At 42.8% G+C, this 20,849-nt stretch overlaps 1 protein-coding gene across 1 annotated transcript in view; it reads left to right on the top strand.

Moving 5' to 3' along the window:
• The first annotated feature begins 17 nt into the window (after positions 1-17).
• The window catches only part of FRY (FRY microtubule binding protein), a 425,952-nt gene continuing 405,120 nt past the window's right edge, over positions 18-20,849 (top strand). The window contains exon 1 of the mRNA XM_027116557.1: positions 18-122. The gene's annotated coding sequence lies outside the window, so the exon portion shown is untranslated. The remainder of the gene's footprint in view (positions 123-20,849) is intronic.

The following is a 20,849-nucleotide window of genomic DNA, read 5'->3' as shown; positions in this document are numbered from 1 at the left end:
TCCCGCGGCGGCGGCGGCGGCGGCGGCGGCGGCGGCGGCGGCGGCGGCGGCGGCGGCGGCGGCGGCGTTCGGGCGATGCTGCGGGTCTCCTTGGGTGTCGGTGTCCTGACCTCTTCCTAAAGGTACTCGGCTGGGCTCGCCCCGTCGCCTCGGGCGTCGCAGCGCCGGGAAGTGGCTTTGCAAAGCCCTGGGCTACAGCGGGCGGGCGGTGGGCTGGGGCGCGGGCTGGGCGGGGCTGGGCGGGGCTGCGCTGTCTGGGCCGCTTTCCCTGCGAGGAAGAGGGTGGCGGCTGAGGGAAGCGGGCTGGAGGAGGAGGGCTGTCTCCGGGCAGCAGCTGGTGGCTTTGCCATCCTCCATCCTCCTGCCCCCATGTGGTTTGAAAGAGGTTTTGTTCCAGGAGAAAGTTTGATGCTGAGACGAGAGGAGCCGGACTCGGGGGTCCCTGAGGCGCGCCCCATTAGAGAGAGACAGGTCACCCTGGCCAGGGACGCCCGTGACCTGAATGTAGGCATGCAGGAACGCAGGCCACTTTTTGGCCCGAGCAGCATTCCTGACGCAGGCTCTTCCCTGAGGACTTTCCTCTGCGGGAATCCCCCTGGGGGAGGGGACTTTCCGGAGACTGGGCACTCAGAGCGCCCGTACTGTGGCTTTTGCCGTAGGTAGTTGTCTCCCTTACCTTCTAATTAAAGGTCCCTAAACAATGTGTCCAAGGTACCGATGATTCTTCTGTCAAATCTTAAATATTTTTTTAATGCTACATGTTTTCCCAGAGTGCTGGGGTGGAGCACGTGAAAGAGAGTAGCAGTTGTGGCCCAGCTCTTAGGGTGAGAGGTGGGAAGAAAGAATACAGAACCCACGTACCAACTTGAAGATGGGAGAAAGTTTTGACCTTCAAAAAAAGATGGATTAGGTGTGGATGATTTGCTTTACAAAACTTCCTCGAATGCAGAGAAATAAAGTTAGTGTTGAGTTTCACACATGATTGTAGAAACACATCTGTCATAAAGTAGCGCAGAGTAGAGGTAGACGTGTGGATGTCCTATAGACTTGAAATGAGCAGATCTCAACGAGTGAGTGTTGAATTCTGTTTAATTCTAATCAGTCTGATACTTTTCTGATCACATGTGTGGATTCTCACAGGTACTTTCTTTTTTTGTATAAAAATTTGTTTATTTTATTTATTTTTATTTTTGGCTGCATTGGGTCTTAGTTGCTGCACGCGGGCTTTCTCTAGTTGTGGCGAGTGGGGGCTACTCTTCGTTGCAGTGCGCAGGCTTCTCATTGCAGTGGCTTCTCTTGTCGTGGAGCACGGGCTCTAGGCGCGCAGGCTTCAGTAGTTGTGGCACTCGGGCTCAGTAGTTGTGGCTCGCGGGCTCTAGAGTGCAGGCTCAGTAGTTGTGACAAACGGGCTTAGTTGCTCCGCAGCATGTGGGATCTTCCCAGACCAGAGCTCAAACCCGTGTCTCCTGCATTGGCAGGCGGATTCTTAACCATTGCACCACCAGGGAAGCCCAGGGTACTTTATTTCTTATCAAAAATATTCATACCATAAGACAACTTGATAATGCCAACTTTTGTACCCTGGAGACACCCTTAGCCAAAGACATCAACCCCTTGCTCAGGTCCATGTGATTTATCCCCACACCAGGTCCCATCACTCCTGTGAGAACATTTACATATTAAAGGGAAGGAAACCTCCTTGGTCAATGGTGACACAGTACATCGAGCACATACTACGTGCCAGATATAGTACTAAGTATTTTATATATAACTTTAATTCTCACAGTCACCCTGACGAGTTATTACTACTTCCCCTATTTTAAGGTTTACAGAGTTTTGCAATTTTCCCAAGATTACTTGTCAAATGATAGAGGTGGGATTTGACCCTAGATGTGTGTGACTCCCTGCCCATGCTCTTTTCCACTATCTTATGCTGTCTCCCGGCCCCTCTTGAGAGAGAGTTGCCCATGTTATGATATAGCAGGAAATCCAGATATGGCAACATGTACTGCATCTCCCAGCCTCCTAGATCAGACCCCTTTGTAGAGTATCTTCTCCCTCTGGGAACCCACCACTGTGTGCCTGTGCCCCGCAGGTATTCCCTCCACCCAAGGGTGACATCTGGGACTCCGTAGACTCTTCCCCCGACACCCCCAATCCCCAGGATGGAAATCAGATGGAAATCTCCAGACATACAAACTCCTTGCCCTTCCAGATAACTTGGTTCCAGAAGACAGGTAACCAAGTGTTTCCATCACTGGCACTTAAGGAGCAGTCTTTCCCCTCTCAGCCGTTCAAGTCTATTTTAAGTGTGCACATATAAGTGCCCCCCACCAGCTGGCAGCAGCATATCCCCTGCAGCGCTCACACTGGCACACTCATCCTCCTGTACCAGCTGTCAGAGAATTCCTGACACAGCCCTGTCTACTTGCAACGAAAGACTGAAACAAGGTCACTGGGGAAGGTGGTGTGAGTCCAGAGAATCCCTGAATTCTCCTCTACTGACCAGAAAGGAAATTCACTGAGGACCCTAGGAGCAGGAAGCAGGCCTTCTCCAGAGTGCAAAATGCCATTTGTGTGGTGTAGCCTGTTGTCAACACTGTTGAAGATACGTATTCACCATATAGAAACGCTTTTACCAGTTATATTGGTGATGGATGTGGCCACACACCTATTTCTGATTTGATTACTCACTTTTACACTGAGGCAGTTGTCACTTGGCTGAAGGGTATGGAAACCTTGTGTCACAGTTGTGACAGTAAGCTTGAAGCTGTGCCTAAAAAAATTTATTATTATAATCTACAACCGCTGTTTTATCATTTCTCTTCCCAAGCGGGGTGTGTATGTGTGTGTATTCTCTCCCTTTGTATAGTCTTCAACTCTCTCTGGTTCCAAAATGATGCAGTACTAAGGCTAAAAAGAAAGAAATGCCTTTTTGAGCTGTGACCATATGCTGCCTGGAGGCATACCCCGTAGCTGGCATTTTACTCATGTTAATCTAGTACTAAGCATCGCAAGGTCCCGTGTGCATGCTTTGGGATTTCACATGGGCTCTCCTGTCTAATTATTTTACTCCACCCCTGCAGCGTGGTGAGGTTTTAGTTTAGAAGACAGCCCTGGCACCTCCCCTCTGATATCTCTAAATGGCCAAGAACTGGAGCAGCGCTAATTAAAGTTGGGAAAGTAGAACATGAGGTTTACTCATTGTCACTCTTGCACCAGAATGGAGAATGTCCCCAAAACATACAAAAACTATACCAAATTATTGACATGGTACAGTTTTCCTGAAGTTGGGTGCATGCAAATGCCTTACTAACCTAAAAGTGTCCAGTATCAACAAACTTCCACTCTGCATTCTATTCTAGTTTTAAAACTTCTCATTAACTAGCAATCCATCTTTATTTCTGTATTTCATCAGATTGAAAATGTCAGCTGTAAGACATAGCATGATTTTTGTTATACAGGAAGAAAGAGAAAATACTGCCAATTATATTACGACATGCCACTTTACCAGTGGTCTTCCATGACACTGCATGAATCTGTCACACTGGCATCTCATTGCTTTCAAGATTCCTTCATCTCTTCCATGGGTTTTGGTACTTTTTCCTGCTGGTACCTTCAGTAGCATTGCTTATGGTATGATAGGCCATCGGCTGGTATGTCTCACTTACAAACTGTAACAGATTCCTCTTTTGTGTTTTTCTTCAGTCTGGTAAAGCATTTGGATTTTGCTTTGCAAGGTAATGTGGAAATGCCAAACAAAGACAAATGTTTCCTCTAGTAATGTAACGTTCAGGCCCCACTGCTCTGTTTGTTTGCCTTGGTGCACACACAGTAACATCTTTAAGTGCCAAATCATAGTGTAACCTTTTTGAAAACCATTTAAATGGCAGTTTACCAGAACACGTGCAGTGCTAAGGATGCCCCTAACTTAGTGGAAGTGATGACAAAATGAATAGCTATGACCAAGTTTATGCAAATGCAGGGAAATGACAATTGTGCAGTGACTGCTGCCAACTTGTCAGCCATTTTAAGACACCATCAGTATTAAGACACATCCTGATTTCAGAGATATTAAAGTGTGAGGAAAAAATGAACCTTATCAATGAAATATGTTAATCTGTGCCCACTCAGTTTTGTGAACTCTAACCTGCCTACCACCTTGCATGTATTCATTCATTCATAGAGTCATTCATTTTGTTAAACTCCAAGCTCCAAGAGGGCAAGGACTTCTTCTGTCTTGTTCTCTGCTGTATGCCAATCACTTAGGATTGTCCTGACACGTAGTTAAGCTGCTCAATAAATATCTATAGAACGAGTGAATGAATATCCCCTTTGGAAGACATGGAGACACGTCAGGCAGCTCACGGCTCTCCTGCCGGTTAGGAAACATATTCTTAAAATGAAGACATTGACAGAAATGCCAAACACAGAGAAAGAATACAGGCCAACATTAAGTCCTTTTTTTCTATTTACAAAGCCCAATACAAAATATTTCATGCCGTTGCAGAACTAGTTTCTGGTAGAAGAAATTCCAGTGTAGCTTTTATTGATCTTTGACCACTGAAGGAATTTATAACAACTTACATCCTGGTTCTTTTGTATGATCCAAAATCATTAATTGCTTGAATTTTATGCTTCGTTCATTTTCATGTACTTGTCCTGTTATAGATGTAACATGTACCAGGTGACAGGTAAATACCTTTTCCTTCAGTAGGCTCCTCTGAAACAGAAACTCAGTGCTGGTGACCTTGTCTGGATGTACATCCCCAAGAAAATATATGTCTACTTAAAGGCCGCGCCTTACAGTCTGCTTTTTAACCCCTCAAAGAGGCCGTCTTTATATTTTGACATTTGGCAAAGAAAAAGACAAAGGAAAAAAAAGAAAGGGAAAGAAAAGAGAGAGAGAGAAAGGAAAGAAGAAAGGGAGGAAGGAAGGAAGGAAGGAAAGAGAAAACCTTGATGGGCAAGGCAGACCTGCATCTGCCGGTGCCCCTGCTTCCTTATTGCTCCTGGTCAAGCAGAATGCACGTCTAGGCCAGGGCCAGGGAGCTGGATGAAGATGCCAGCAGGAGGGATGGCAGAGAAGTTGACGTAGCAGCAAAAGCTCTGGAGCTGTCCTGAGGACTGAAGTGAATTAGCACTGTCCCAATCACCCCAGGTCTATGAACGTAATAGCTGGACTTGCAAAGACACATCCAGATTCCAGTCCAGGGAAATGTGGGACCTTTGAAACACATCTAACAAACCAGTGTCACTCCTGAGTTCCTCAGATTCATTTAGTCTGCTTGTTCGGGGAGAGGATAAGTGCTGTGAGCAGAGGCTGGTTACCCCTCCTCCACAAACAGGTGTGGCAGTGTGGCGTGGCAGTGGAGGCTGTGAAGGGACTTGGCACATAGGCCAGAGCTGGCTCTTTCACACAGGAAAAAATAATAATTAATTAAATCATTTTGGTTACATACTTAAAGAGCTTACATACAATTTTATTAAGTATTGTTAATATGGGCCAGACAAAAGACAAAAAAAAAAAAAGGCTTAACACTTGTTTTTACTGAGCAAAGAAGGTAGAATGAAACAAACAAACAAAACCAAAATAATCTTAGCTGCCAATTCTATGATTCTGTGATTCTCTGGGATGTTTTAGCGGTACCCAGGATTTGTTTTAACCAGGTGTGGTGAGACATGCAGACGTGGAAATGACTGTCATAGTGGAAGAATTTTATTATACTCACAGCCTGCTGGAAGCAGGAGCCTTGGTATATCACGCAGTGGGGGTAGAGGGGAGAGGAAAATGTGGACAAGAGTCTTTATTGTGGTTCCACTGGAAGGAACGGAAAAGGTGCAGTAAGCAGGTTTGGGATTAGCTAGTTTGAAGAATTTCAGAGGCTCTGCCACAGTGGGGCTGTTCCCAGTAGGCTGATGCCTGGCCCTGAGGAGACAAGGGCAGGTGGAGAGTGGCCCGAGGTGTGAGAGCCAATAAGTAGGCGGTTTGCATATGGAAAGGCTTGCGGGAAGGCAAGTTGATTATCTCTAGGCATTGGCTTACCCTGGGAGGAGCAGTCCCTCCAGGGTTCTCAAGGCCCCAAGATGTCAAAAGATCAGGATACAGAAAATAAAAGGCATGGTGAGTACAAGGGGATTTTTTAAAATAGTCAGTTAATGAATTAGGCCCAGGTGCAGCCATATGTGCGGAAGCGCCTTGCTGAGGATCTGACACGTGGTACTCATCCAGTAAACATTCATTACATCTGAGTCCTGGTGCCAGATGGTCCGACCATGCTCACGGTCAGTCTCTGCTGGCTGGATACTGCGGTCAGGTGTGCACTGTTCATCTTCAGAAAAAGAAAAAAAATGAGAAACTCTATGCTGCGTAGAGGATCCCCAGAGGAAAGATGAATCACCCAGGACGAAGAGGAGGAAAAACACGGAAGTCTCTAAAGACATAAATGAACCCTTAAGCAAATACATCTTCAGCTCTAAGATCTTAAAATCTCTCCGATAATTGAATGTTTGGGGTAACTCCTTATCCGCCGTGGATGTGGAATGTCAATAAAAGTCAGGAAGCATGAAAGTTACAGGCAATTTTGTAAAAGGTTGTTTCTCAGAGTAAAATCGGAGTTGGGACGTGAACTGTGCGCTGCAAATGGTCTGCTCAGGGGTAGGCTTCGAAGGGTGAGTCACTCAAAATAGCACGAAACATACTTTTCTTCTCAACCGCACGTCAGTATTGATCAGACAAGCGGACGATTTACACACGCATGAAAGCACGGTACTGGAGAGGGTTACTGGAAGGCAGTTAACAGGACGTGTGGGGAAACAAGTCTAGGCATAGAATGTTTAAAACCTCCTGTTTAACAAGTGTCTGCTTTGAGGGCACTGATGAAGGATGGCCACGTGTGGGCTGGGCCTGGGGTTAGACTCAAGGCATTACTCTTAATGATGGATGGCAGGGGTGCTTGAGGGTGGGCGTGTCTGGACTCCCAGTGAAGTAAAGTAATGGAGTTGTTCCTCTGTTCAGCCTCGGGACTCTTCTTCACGTGGTTGGTTAATGGTTATAACGTCTTCAAAGTCCCATGACTTTTCCTTCAAATCTTGACCATGCACGTTAAGAGACAATAATGAAAACATAAACAGGAGGGCAATCTAATCATCTAAGAAGGGTAATTCCTTCTCCGTGAAAACTCTGCGATCGCCCTCTGCGTACAGGTCCTCCTAGTTTGTGACTTTGCACACATCTCTTTTGTGTTCGTGTAGGAGCTTATCTGTGTTGATGGAAATTGCAGAAATGTTTTCACTGGAACACAGCTGCTCTCCCTTTGTTTCCACACTGATGTCATAACTCTTTAATTAAACTAGCAATGGTAGCCTAAACTGGCCAGTGAAAGCATTTCTGCCCGGCTATGTTGCTCAGGATGGTCTTTGGAGTTATCCACACCAGTGACGCATTATCTCTTAACCTCACGTACATTTTATAATCCAGGCTTTTATGGCCTTTTCACCTCTGATTTGCTACATGAATTAGGCCCATGTAAAAATGGAGTATTCAGTCAAATGAGATAATATGCAGAAACATTTGAATTGTCCAAGAAATGTAACGAACAATTACATCAACCTGTATCCTGCTTTCAGGTATTTCTCACTCATCAGTGAGTCCTTTGCTTCCTGGAGCTCTTTCTCTGTGTTGATACTTATAAGTGAAATCCCATATGGGAGGGTGAGGGGAGGGCGGCAGCCTTCCTGGAGCTGTTCTAGGTATTTGCATTCTATTTTAACTTTAACCTTTATGAATTTGAATTGCTCTCTTTTGGGGGTGGAGTGGAAAGAGGCATACCGTTGTTTATCTCTTCAGCCCTGGAGCCTTGAAAACTGCCTGCAAATGGCAGGGGCTTAATAACTACTTGCTGAATTTAAAAATATCCTTTGACTGGTTGACACAGGAATTCCCATCCTTCTTTGGCTCGAAGATTTATGAATAAAAGCCTCACCAAATAGCTTATAATTTGATGGTTGAATCATCTGGAATAATGAATCAAGAACATCAAAACTGAAATTTTAACAAATGGAAGACATGACGATAACCTTGTCTTAAATTTAAAAATCTATTACAAATGATCATTATTAAAATTCTCTGATGTTGGATTGAAAGCTAGGCAGATTAAAAATAATAGTATAGAAATTACGGATTTTGATTTAGATTAGTGAACTTAATTTAACACATACAAATAAGCAATGCAGCTTTTGAAGAAAGGATCAATTACTTAATCAAGCTTGCTAGAACAATAGAGTAACAGTTTGAAGAGAAAACAGTAAGAAAAAGAATAACTTATATTTTGGTCATAACCAAATATTGTGATAAATTTCCTATAAGCCATAGTGCTACATGTTGGAGAAAAAAAAAGAAATACCATAATGATGGATACATGTCATTATAAATTTGTCCAAACCCACAGAATGTACAACACCATGAGTGAACCGTAATGTAAACAATGGACTTTGGGTGATGATGATGTGTCAATGTAGGTTCATCCGTTGTAACAAATGTACCACCTGGTGGAGGATGTTGATAATGACGGAAGCTGTGCGTGTGTGGGGCAGCAGGTATATGGGACATTTCTGTACCTTCCCCTCAACTTTGCTGTGAACCTAAAATTGCTCTAAAAAATAAAGTCTTAATGAAAAAGAAAAAGAGGGGAAGGAAGGGAGGGAGTGAGGGAGGGAGGGAAAGAAAACAAAGTAATGTTTTTATCCTAAGTCTGAAGTCAGTGAAGATTTTTCTGAATATTCTTGTCATCTTACAAAAGAAGATGCATTGGAATACAGAAAACTGATCATCATTTCAATAATGAAATATAATAAGACAATTCTAAAAGGCAGAATGGCAGAATGAGAAAGTACGTAGCTAATGAGAACTTATCTAAAATACCTAAGGGGTTGACATGAATATGGAATGTGTGGCATGATCTCATATTCCAGGGGTTGAGGAGAGGAGCAGACATTTTGGACATTGATGTACAAATGTTAGATCATCACATGATAGGCCCAGAGCATGAAACACACACATTGATGACCACCATTTAAAGGTGTAGTCAGTCTGTGCTTTGACGAAGATCAAAAGTAATTTGGGAAGTTGGAATTCTATATCCACTGACTGCTTGTTCTTTTGTTGCACTAATAAACCAAAAATAACAGTCACCATCCTTGAAACACCACTGGAGAAGATAAATCATAGGGGCTTTATTCAGAAACCACTTGAGACAGAATTACATATCAGAATTTTCTTCTCTTACTTGTTTTTCCAGATGATAGAAACAAATTTGACAAAAGACTGCAGTTTGGACACTTGGAGATGCTAGTAGCACATTAGACAGTGTCTCTATCTTAGTTGTTTCTCTTAAAAACACACTTACCTGAAACAGTAGTTCAGGTTGTGAAACCTGGTCTCAATCCTCATAAAATGTTCACTTCAGCTTCAGTTGTTGAAAACTTCAGTTGTTTTCCTTATTTCTCTGGGAAGTGGAGGTGGAAACTCTGTCTCTATGAGTGTTGCATGTGGCTGGAGAATGACCTTTTGGACCATCGAAAGGATCAAAATAGAGGTTGGGAGGCCCCTGGAGCTGTGGCTACATTATATCCGGTGTGTTTGGGGGATAGAAAGAGCTTTGACTCAGACTGACCCGGGCTTGCCATCCCCTTGTCATGGAATGAGAAGTGCATCAGTGCCAGTTGAAGGTGGCTCTGTGGCTTGTACGGAGCTAAAGGCTCTCCGTCCTCTCCTTATGCCATTTAATCCCCATACAGCCTCCGGGGCAGTTGACCCTGTTACTATCTCTCTTTTACAGATGAGGAAACTGAACAACAAAGAGGTTAGGTATTTTGCCCTGTGTCACCCTGATAGCAAGTGAAGAAGCTGAGAGAAGAACCCAGAGTGTCTGACCCCAGAATTATGCATTTAAGCACCGACATTATGCTCTCATGGGGTGTGCTGAACATCCCTCAAATTTAGCTTCCTCCTCTGTAAGATGGGGCCGTTCATCTCTACTGGGCAAGTTTGTTGTGGGTTTGCAAGAGAATATGTATGTATAAAGTATCAGGCACCCTAATGGCCTGATCAGAGTGGTTGGTTGCCTGTTGCTACTGCTGACTTTGTTGCTGTGGAAAATGGCTGAATAACAGTCTCATCAGAGTCCCAGGTATTTTCTTTGTCTCTCAGATTTAGCCCAGTCACGCCCATTGCCATGGCAACCACTCCATCCTAGCCATTCACCATTGCACATCTACAGTAGCTTCTTTACTGACCTCGGTTAAGTCCGGTCTAGAAGCCTCTCTTCTCCACCGGGACCGATCTTGTCTTCCTTACACAGAGTGACTGGATGAGCGGGAAGCAGAAGTGGAAGAGGAAGCACTTCAAAAGGGAGGGGCCAGAGCGGCACTATTCCCTGTGGGAACCTCCACCCCCTCAGCAAAACACTAGAATTAAATCCACCAAAAATAAAACAGGAGGAAAGTTTTCACTCAACACTCTGGTGCCCAAAACTGGGGAATTATCATCTTGATTTGCTATCCTTTGAGCCCTGGATCAGTTATCTTCTCAAGTGAGAAGAAAACTTCTGCTGCTTCCCACACATCCAGTCACTCTGTGTAAGGAAGAAAAGATCGGTCCTGGGGGAGAAGAGAGTGTTCTAGACATGAGGACTGGGGTAGCCAAAATTTGGTTGCCACTAGCACCTCTAGTGTACTCTTGAAGCCATAACTATATAGAAAGAGTACATTTAATCACGAGTTCCATGACCTTAAACATTCTTGTAAATATATTGTAGCCAGTGAAACCTATATTGTATTCCTCCAGACCTTTCCTTAAGGAGATCCAGGGGCATCCATAGAAGTTTTTAGAAGTCAGTTGTGAAATTACATTTTTATTCTCACGGGTTCAATACCATGGGTACATGATACCTCATTAATACATTTTAATGTGTTTAAAATACATTATATACATTTTAATATTAATGTGTGTTAAAATATGTTTCATTAGGCAAGTAATATATGTTCAACGTGGAAGATTTTAAAGATTTAATTAAGCGAATAGGAGAAAATAAAAACCGTCCATAATCACACCTCCAAAATAGAATCAGTTTGCATTTTTGCATGTTTCCTCCCAGATTTCTTTTTTTATGTATAGCTATATTGTATACAAGATGGAATCATTTAATATACTGTTTTATAAGCTGCTTTTCCACATAGCACAATTTATCCCGAATATCTCTCCATGGCAGTAAACCATTACATAGATTTTTAGACAGAAAGTCATCAGGCCTTGGTCCTTGTGTTTCGAGACACTAGAGAAGCCTCCACTTAGCCCCAAGGCTGAGGACTTTGTCCATCTCTATACAAAACACACTCTCTGCCTTGTGGAGTTTTTAAGGCCCCAAGCGGTTTCTCTTGCAAAGCGGGAGGAGAGGTCTGCATCTGGACTCCTAGCTCTGCCCGGTACTCTTGTCATCATGAGCCGCCTACTGTTTATCTACTGAGAGGTCTCAGTGTCATCCTGGTGGCTCTGACACAGAACTGCAAATGAGCTTTTTCTGCCTTGCCTCTTCTGATGGATAAACGTCAGGAGACACACAACACTGCCAACTGGCCTCTTAAAACCAAGACCATCTGCCCGTTCAGAATGCTGACATCCTCCCCATCTTATAATTTCCATTTCTATAGCTGGCTCTCAATTGCTGCTTCCCCTGGGAGCCAAGATCCAAAGATAATTAAAACCCACAGATAAGAACCAAACTTCATGATAGTTTAAATCTCCTTCTCGTCCATCTTTCGACTAGAGCTGCTCACAAGTGGACTGATTTGAGTTTCTCCTCCTTTTATTTCCCCTGATTAGCCCCTGATTCAGAGCCTAATGAGCAATGGGGTAGCCAAAATTTGGTTGCCAGACAGACAGGCAACCAGCCTGTCTTTATGATCCTGCAGTTTGAGCATATCAGTCTCTGAAACCCCCCATGACTTCACTGTGAAGAGTACTAAGCAAGATATTTCATACCAGTAGAATCAGACACTTACTGTGCCTTCGTGGTTCCTTATCCAGACGTTTTACCCAGGAACATATAAATTGCCTTTTGCTACCTAGATTTTCCAAAAGCCTATCAGAGCTCTTCAAATAAGTTCTAAGTAATTGATATTCCTTTTTTTTTTTTAACACTGTCTTGATCTCCTCTTTCCTCAGTCTGCCATCTTACCTCCATCCTCCTGCAAAAAAAAAAAAAAAAATCTCTCTATACACACACACACATCTGTGTGTATTTATATGTATATTTATACACAGACATAATACACACAAATACACATTTTAAAAAATGAATCAGAGTCACCATTCTCTAGCCGCAGATATTTTTATTCTTTTACCTTCTCCACCGAGGAACACGGAGCCTCGAAATCACTGGGCACCCAGTGCGCCCCCGTGCATGTGGCATCCTTTCCTCCCTGGCCAGCGCGGGCAGCTGCTTCAACCGTCTGGTCCTCTCTCCCCCAACTTCAAGCCTCCTGTCAGCACTGTCAGATCTCTTCTCCCCCTTCTTTCCTTCTGGACAATGCCCTGACATTTTTGTCCTCTCAGGGAGGACGTATGATGTATCTGAAAGAACAAACTTGGAGACCACGGTATTTTCTGCCACCATCACAGCTGTTAAAGTTTCCTGAAGCAGCACTACCTATTTAACAGATTTTTGGGTTTTGGTCTTTGTTTTTTCTTAAAGGAAGCCATTCCATGCTTTGGCTCTCGTGGCACTCCCGCGGCTAGTTGGTTGTAACTGGAAGAAAGGGTTGCGGCCTTCTGGTTATGTCACAGATGCTGAGAAGGGCCATTTTGATTGAGGTACAGCCCAGCACTCAGTTCTGAGATTTCTCCCCATCTTGTTGTATGAGTGGCTTATTCCTCGGCAGTCGTAGTGATTCAGGCCCTGTGGGACCACTCCAGCCTATTTGAATAAGCTGTCGATAACATTAAAAGCCTTCCCAGACACTGACGTTTACCAGCACTTACAGGCCAGTGCAAATGGGATGAGTGGCTTTTGGATGTTTTCGGTTTCTCCTCGGTGTTTGTTAAACTGTTAAGGTATTTATCAGAAATGGCCACTGGACACAAACACATTCTAGTATGTGCTTTTAATTGTAATTTTGCTGAAACTGTTGGACTCGATTTCTTGTTGGATCATGTCCTTAGCCCCGGAAAGGAATCCTGGAAGTGTTGAAAAGAAATTCTGTGTGAATTACCCCTATTTAGTAGAAGACCAGTCAGAGCTGGCACAGTCTCCTAAGCTTTCAGCCAAAACTGAGTGTGAGGAATGCCAATTAGGAGACGGGGAGAGGGGCCCAGATCTGTGTCCCCCTCCGCACCGCTCCCCTTCCTATCCCACCCGACACAGCGCCCCAGGCTCACCGACCAGCGAGGTGCCAAGCCAGCTGGACCCCAGACTAGAAAACAAGGAACACGATTCAAAGCTATCAAGCGACCTGGGGAGATGGCCATGGCAGGATTGATTTCATTTGCATCCTGGATGAGATTCAGGACGTTGATGACTTCTCCCTAGAAATTTGTGTTTCACACAAATCGTGAATTATGTAGGTATTCTTTCCTTTTATTATTATTATTATTATTTTGGAGTCCATAGCTTTGATCAAGTTCTTAGATCTTAGAGGAACCCATGGCTAAAAAGTGTTTAAGAACCGTGGTTCTAATTTTCCTCTCCCGTTTAAAATAGCCTCCCCTTTGCTGACTCTAAGCTTTATTCAAGTTGTCCTAGAAGGGAAGAAGTTTGAGGTGTTCTAAACCCCTAAGTTCAAAGCTTGAGGTGTTCTAAACCTCCAAGTTCAGCTACTGGGGTTAGGGGGCCTTTTAAACCCAAATCCTCACCTTCCTGAGCACCCAGGGAGTCCAAGAAATCACAGAACCAGAGGGAGGCTGCTCAGAATCGGAGAGAGGCTTAGCAGTGTGTGTGTGGGACGTGATACTGTCCACTCCCAACGTGGTCTGAGGGCTGTGGGAAGATGCTGGACTACGTAGCAGAACTGGGCAAAGTGGCTGCCAGTTTGGCTCTGTGAACGAACCTTTATTATTTTGGCTCAAGTGGGCATAAATTCCCACAGCTCTGGCTATAGCCCCAAACGGCTGGAAGTCCAAATACACCTGCAGGATTCTAAATTCTAAAATACACCCTACTAAGAGTAATTTAAAAGTATATGGGGGGCTTCCCTGGTGGCACAGTGATTAAGAATCGTCCTGCCAATGCAGGGGACACGGGTTCGATCCCTGGTCTGGGAAGATCCCACATGCCACGGAGCAACTAAGCCCGCGAGCCACAGCTACTGAGCCTGCGCACTGCTACTACTGAAGCCCACGCGCCTAGAGCCCGTGCTCCGCAACAAGAGAAGCCACTGCGATGAGAAGCCTGCGCACGGCAACGAAGAGTAGCCCCAGCTCATTGCAACCACAGAAAGCCCGCGCGTAGCAACGAAGACCCAACACAGCCAAGAATAAATAAATAAATTTATAATAAATAAATAAATAAATAAAAGTATATGATCTTTTGGCTCATAAGTATAGTGAGAATTGATTATAGTTATTTTGTTTTCCACTAGGGATATAATTTCCTCATGAGTATTGCTATTGGTCAATATGGAAAGAATGGGTGCTTGAATGACGTGTATAAATTAAACAGAGTCTCCTTTTTATGAATGACTGATCTGGGACTTCCCTGGTGGTCCAGTGGTTAGGACTTCACCTTCCAATGCAGGGGGTGGAGGACCTTCCTGGTCCGGGAGCTAGGGTCCCATATGCCTTGTGGCTAAAAACCAAGACAAAACAGAAGCAATATTGTAACAAATTCAATAAAGACTAAAGATGGCCCACATCAAAAAAATCTTTAAAAACAAAAGAATGATCTGAAATGACACAAATAAGAAAGAAATCAAGTCATAATCGAGTCCTTTTCATATGCAATTAGGTTTTGAGAGTTTAAGGACCGTCCTTTATTGTCACACACTGTGATGAATTGACCAAATATACATACAGGAAAAAGAAAGAAAGCTATGAAATTTTTATTTTTAAAAGTTTTCAGGCTTCCCTGGTGGCACAGTGGTTAAGAATCTACCTGCCAATGCGGGGGACACAGGTTCAATCCCTGGTCCGGGAAGATCCCTCATGTCGCGGAGCAACTAAGCCTGCGTGCCACAACTACTGAGCCCACACCACAACTACTGAAGCCCACGCACCTAGAGCCCATGCTCTGCAACAAGAGAAGCCACTGCAGTGAGAAGTCCACGCACCACAATGAAGAGTAGCCCCCGCTCTCCGCAGCTAGAGAAAGACCGTGCACAGCAATGAAGACCCAATGCAGCCAAAAAAAAAAAAAAAAGATTTCTATTAATGTCTTCATATCAACATTATTATCAGTATTGTAGACAAGGCTCAACCTTATTTTATTTTATTTTATTTTTTATTTTTTTCTGGTACGCGGGCCTCTCACTGTTGTGATCTCTCCCGTTGCAGAGCACAGGCTCCGGACGCGGAGGTTCAGCGGCCATGGCTCATGCCGCTCCGCGGCACGTGGGATCCTCCCGGACCGGGGCACGAACCCGTGTCCCCCGCATCGGCAGGCGGACTCTCAACCACTGCACCACCAGGGAAGCCCTCAACCTTATTTTAAAGGGGAGATTCTAAGTAACTTTTATTTTGCACTATCTGATTGGCTAAATTCCCTCCTGCTAATCATTTTTTTTTTTTAAGATTTAGTTTTATTTTATTTTTGACTGTGTTGGGTCTTTGTTGCTGTGTGCGGGCTTTCTCTAGTTGTGGCGAGCAGGGGCTACTCTTCATTGCGGTGCAAGGGCTTCTCATTGCGGTGGCTTCTCTTGTAGCAGAGCACGGGCTCTAGGTGCACGGGCTTCAGTAGTTGTGGCACACGGGCTCAGTAGTTGTGGCTCATGGCTCAGTAGTTGTGGCTCGTGGGCTCTAGAGCTCAGGCTCAGTAGTTGTGGTGAACGGGTTTAGTTGGTCTGCAGCATGTAGGATCTTCCTGGACCAGGGCTCGAACCCGTGTCCCCTGCATTGGCAGGTGGATTCTCAACCACTGCGCCACCAGGGAAGTCCCAGGCTTGACAACATTTAGTTCAGGGGAATGATGCTTATTGGTTTTAATTATTCTCAAAATGGATTTGGGTTAAAGAATAGCTTCTTAGTTCATTATTATAACATTGGTAAAATTATAAAATATATCTTGCAATTTAAAACTTTTGAGCTCTTTAGAAACTGCAAGTGTAAAGCCCCTTATCCAGCTTCATCTGAAGTCAGTCTACCAACTGTACCTTGACCCAAAGTTTTGGCTTAATTTATGTTGTACATGTTGTAGTGTAAATAACATGAATGATAAAATAATGCAAATAATAAGGACCTAAGGGAAAATAAAATGGGAGTTTTGAAGAGCTCACATCACTATGCGTGTCAGTGTAACTTTTTAGTAAGTACAGAGAGATTTAAATATATTTAGAGTTGTGTTTCTCCCATATTTAAGTTATTGGCCACACACTAAATGGCTTGATGAATTGGTTTCTGTGTATATATCCCTACAAAAAGAATCTTTTCTAGTACATGCTTAACAATCAAAAAGAGTAATTTTTATTTATTTTCAATTAATTCTTTCGTGGAATGGAGACAGTATCTCCGTATTTCATATACTTCTTCCAATATATATTTATTTCACGATGCTTTTTTCAGCATTGCAAGTGGACACCTTTAGACCGTAGATGTACACATCTACAGTTTGCTTGCTTTGAACTTCTGTATAGTTGTTCTGGCAGGGGATGTAAATAGCATAATTAGATGCTGTGTAATTAGATGGAAACATATTTCAGTTAGATAGAAAAATCTGGTTACCACAGCAGCTTCTCCTTTTGTCCTAGAGCAGCATTTAATTTTTTTTTCCCTTTTCAGTTCCCGACTAGAGTTGTTTACAGTTTTTTTTCCTTCACAAATGCCGGTCACCTGGAGATACGGCAGTTGATCAACAAAACTGATTACTGTGCAGGTGTAAACCAGGTAGTTTAGGTCCCCAAACCATCCTGGACCAGAAGAAGTATTTCGTTTTCTCCACTAATGAACTTCACAGGATAGTTCTAAACTGTCCCTTTACATCTTAGGTTTGAAAATTAGAGCCTCATCATAATGCCATTTAGCTGGTCCAGATGGGAGCCTGTGTAATCTAGGTAAGCTACTGAGATGAAGTGAAAACTCAATAGGTCAGAGAAAGAACATGAGTTATGTGACCGCCCCAGCATCATCATTATTGGTCAGGGAAAGGCACTTAGGCACCTGAGTTCGCTTTATCTGCTCTACTGATGGGGGATGATAATTTCATCGCATATGACTTTTGATGAGAATGCCTTAGTGAGATCGGCAGCGAGGGGGAGATGAATCTCAGAGAATGATTTTCGAGTGTGTGTATGTATGTTTAAGTAGCATCCTAGTGATTCTGAAACTCACCTAAGGAAGATGTAATCAGCTAGACCATACTGGCTTAGCAACATCGGGCCATGTTTCTGCATTTCTAATTTGATTACCTGGAAACTAGTATCATTAAACTAAAAGACATTGCGCTGTATGTCTTGAGAGAGAGAGAGAGAAAAAAAAAAGACGATTAATGATACTTCAGGAAATGCTCTGACTCTACCCAGGAAATGAACTCTTCTCACTAATTTTGCATTCCAGCCTAAAACAGCCCTGTCCATGCTCTATAATTAGAAATATAATAAATAGTCAGATCGAGGCACTAGGCAAAATGTCAGATTTATTTTCTTCACTCCCACATGTACTATATTTGTTTGGTTTAGTGTCTTCTTGGTCAAGGAAGCAATTTTATTTACATATTAGTGTCAGAAAGTATAAAAGTAAGTGATTCATCAAATTTACCATTTGGGGTATACTCTATTTTTATATAATACTAATTAATCATGTTTTGAAACATAAGGTACAGGAAAAGCTTCCCTGTAGTATTTATATTGTAACTTTTCAGCTCACAGAAGTGTGCTGCATTTTGAACCCATATGACCAGTAAATACCTCTATCCTAAATGTCTGGAAGGAAGGTGCCCAGTGTGATTTTCTGTGCACGAAAATGTGTCTCAAGACACCAACATGAGGATTACAGGGCTTTAGAGTGCTGTAAAGTTAGTTTTCTGTTTAGACCTACATCATGTCGTAAGGTATTTAGAAATTAACTGGCGCAAAATAATATACCGTTTACTAGGAATAATTTTAAAGGCCCATAGCCTTATAATCCCTTCTAAGTAATCTTTATTAGGTATGTTCCCACAAGCATACTGTGGCCTGGTGCATGAATTTGATATTACAGTGTTGCAGACAACCGCTTTCTCAGACTTTACAATGGATCAAAGACAATCTTTATGCTGATGGATAGGTAATTCTGGAAGAGTGTCGGTTTCCCTGGATCTCAAGGGCCTCACTCTCAGAACCTGCTCCCATCCTAGACTCCACTCGCCTCCCCACTAGCACCCGCCAGGTAGGCCCGGAAATCGTACGATTAGACCAGAGATGTAAGGTGGGTGCTGCTTGTTGCTTGAGGGAGGTGGAGGTGATACAAGAAAATTGCAAGACCACGGAATAGAGGAGATGAACATAAGAGAAACAAGGAACCAACTAAACTATGGAAAATTGAGTACTCAATTGTGTGAAGTTCAAAGTTGTTTTCTTAGAGAACCAATCAAGAGGAAATAGGGTTAACCCTTAAGCAGGGTTGATTTGTTAGACATAAGGAAGGCCAAGCTTCCCTGGTGGGTTTGATATGACGTAGGACCGGAGCTTGGTACCTTTTAGTAATGACTCATGGTTTTAAGGGCTGCAGCGTATGGGTTGACATCCCTCAGCACCCTAATCATATACTTGACCCTGTGGCAATTTAGAAAAGGCTGTTTGGCATCAGTGGAGAAGCTGTACTTCATCTGAGGTGAAGATGAGTCACCTATATATATAATGGGTGACCTCTTGACAAAAAACTACATGATAAGCAAAAAGTTTGGTCTGTAATCTCCTAGGGGTGTTATGGGGAAGGGAGAGAGAGAAACTAGCTCGTTTGCATGTCATCCTGCCCAGAAAAACTTTTGCTGATTGAAGCTCTATTTTTTTTTTTAACTGTGGATAGAGCACTTAACATGAGAGCTACCCTTTTAACAAAAGTTTAAGTGTACAGCCCAGTATTGTTGACTATGGGTACAGGGTTATACAGGAGATCTCTAGAATTTATTTATCCTTCTTAACTGAACCTTTATGTCAGTTGACTAGTAACTTCCCATTTCTTCCACCTCCAGCTCCTGGCAACCACCATTCCACTCTTTGATTCTAGGAATTTGACTATTTTAGATACCTCATGTATGTGTAATCATGCAGTATTTATTCTTCTGTGATTGGCTTATTTCATTTAGCATGATGTCCTCAAGGTTCAACCATGTTGTCACATATTGCAGAATTCCTTTCTTTTTTTAAAGGTTAATGGTATTCCACTGTCTGTATCTACTGCATTTTCTTTATTCATTCAGCTGTCAAGGGACACTTAGGTTGTTTCCACATTTGGCTATTGTGAGTAGTGATGCAACGAACAAGGGAGTGCTAATATCTCTTCAAGATTCTGATTTCAATTACTTTGGATAAATACCCAGAAATGGCATTGCTGGATCATATGGTAGTTTTACGTTTAATTTTTGAGAAAGCTGCATACTGTTCTCCATAGCAGTTGTACCATTTTGCATTCCTACCAACAGAATGCAAGGGTTCCAATTTCTCCACATTCTTGCCAACACTTGTTGTCTCTTGTTTTGTTTTGTTTTGTTTTTAATATAATAACCATCCTGACAGGCGTAAAGTGATGTCTCACTGTGGTTTTGATCTGCATTTCCCTGATGATTAGTGACATTGAATATTTTTCATATATCTCTTGGCCATCAGTATGTCTTCTTTGGAAACATGCCTGTTTAAGTCTTTAGCCCATTTTTAAAGAGTTGTAGGAGTTCCTAATATATTTTGAAGATTAACTCCTTGTCAGATGTATGGTTTGCAAATATTTTCTCCCAGTCCATAAGTTGCCTTTTTATTCTGTTGATTGTTTCCTTTGCTGTGAAGAAGATTTTCGGTTTGATCTTAGGGGAAAAGCTTTCAGTTTTTCACCATTAAGTATAATGTTTCCTGTGGGCTTTTCATAATTAGTCTTTATTATGTTGAAGTACTTTCCTTCTATTTCTAGCTTGTTTAGAATTTTTATCATGAAAAGCTGTTAGATTTTGTCAGAGGCTTTTTCTGTATTTATTGAGATGATCTATGATTTTTATTCTTTATTCTGGTAATATGGTATCTCACATTAATTGATTTTCATGTACTGCAACATCCTTCCATCCTAAGGATAAATCTCACTTGGTTGTGGTGTACAATCCTTCTGATGTGCTGTTGCCTTCAGTTTGCTAGTATTTTGATGAGGAACTTTGCATCTATATTCATCAGAGATATTGGCTATAGTTTTCTTGTGGTGTCTTTATCTGGTTTTGGTATCGCGTTAATGCTGGCCTCATGAAATGTTTGGAAGTGTTCACTCCTCTTCCATTTTTTGAAAGAGTTTGAGAAGGATTGGCACTAATTCTTCTTTAATTGTTTGGTGTGATTCACCATGAAGCCATGTATTTCTCTGGTTTTCTCTTTTGGGAGATTTTGATTACTGATTCAATTGCTATACTAATTATAGGTCTGTTCAGACTTTCTATTTCTTCATGATTTAGTCTTGGTAGGCTGTATGTTTC

The sequence above is a fragment of the Aethalodelphis obliquidens genome, unplaced genomic scaffold (assembly GCF_003676395.1).
Source record: "Aethalodelphis obliquidens isolate GAN/ISIS:26980383/991018 unplaced genomic scaffold, ASM367639v1 scaffold16, whole genome shotgun sequence".
Taxonomy (NCBI): Eukaryota; Metazoa; Chordata; class Mammalia; order Artiodactyla; family Delphinidae; genus Aethalodelphis; species Aethalodelphis obliquidens.
This window is presented reverse-complemented; position numbering and strand designations above follow the sequence as displayed.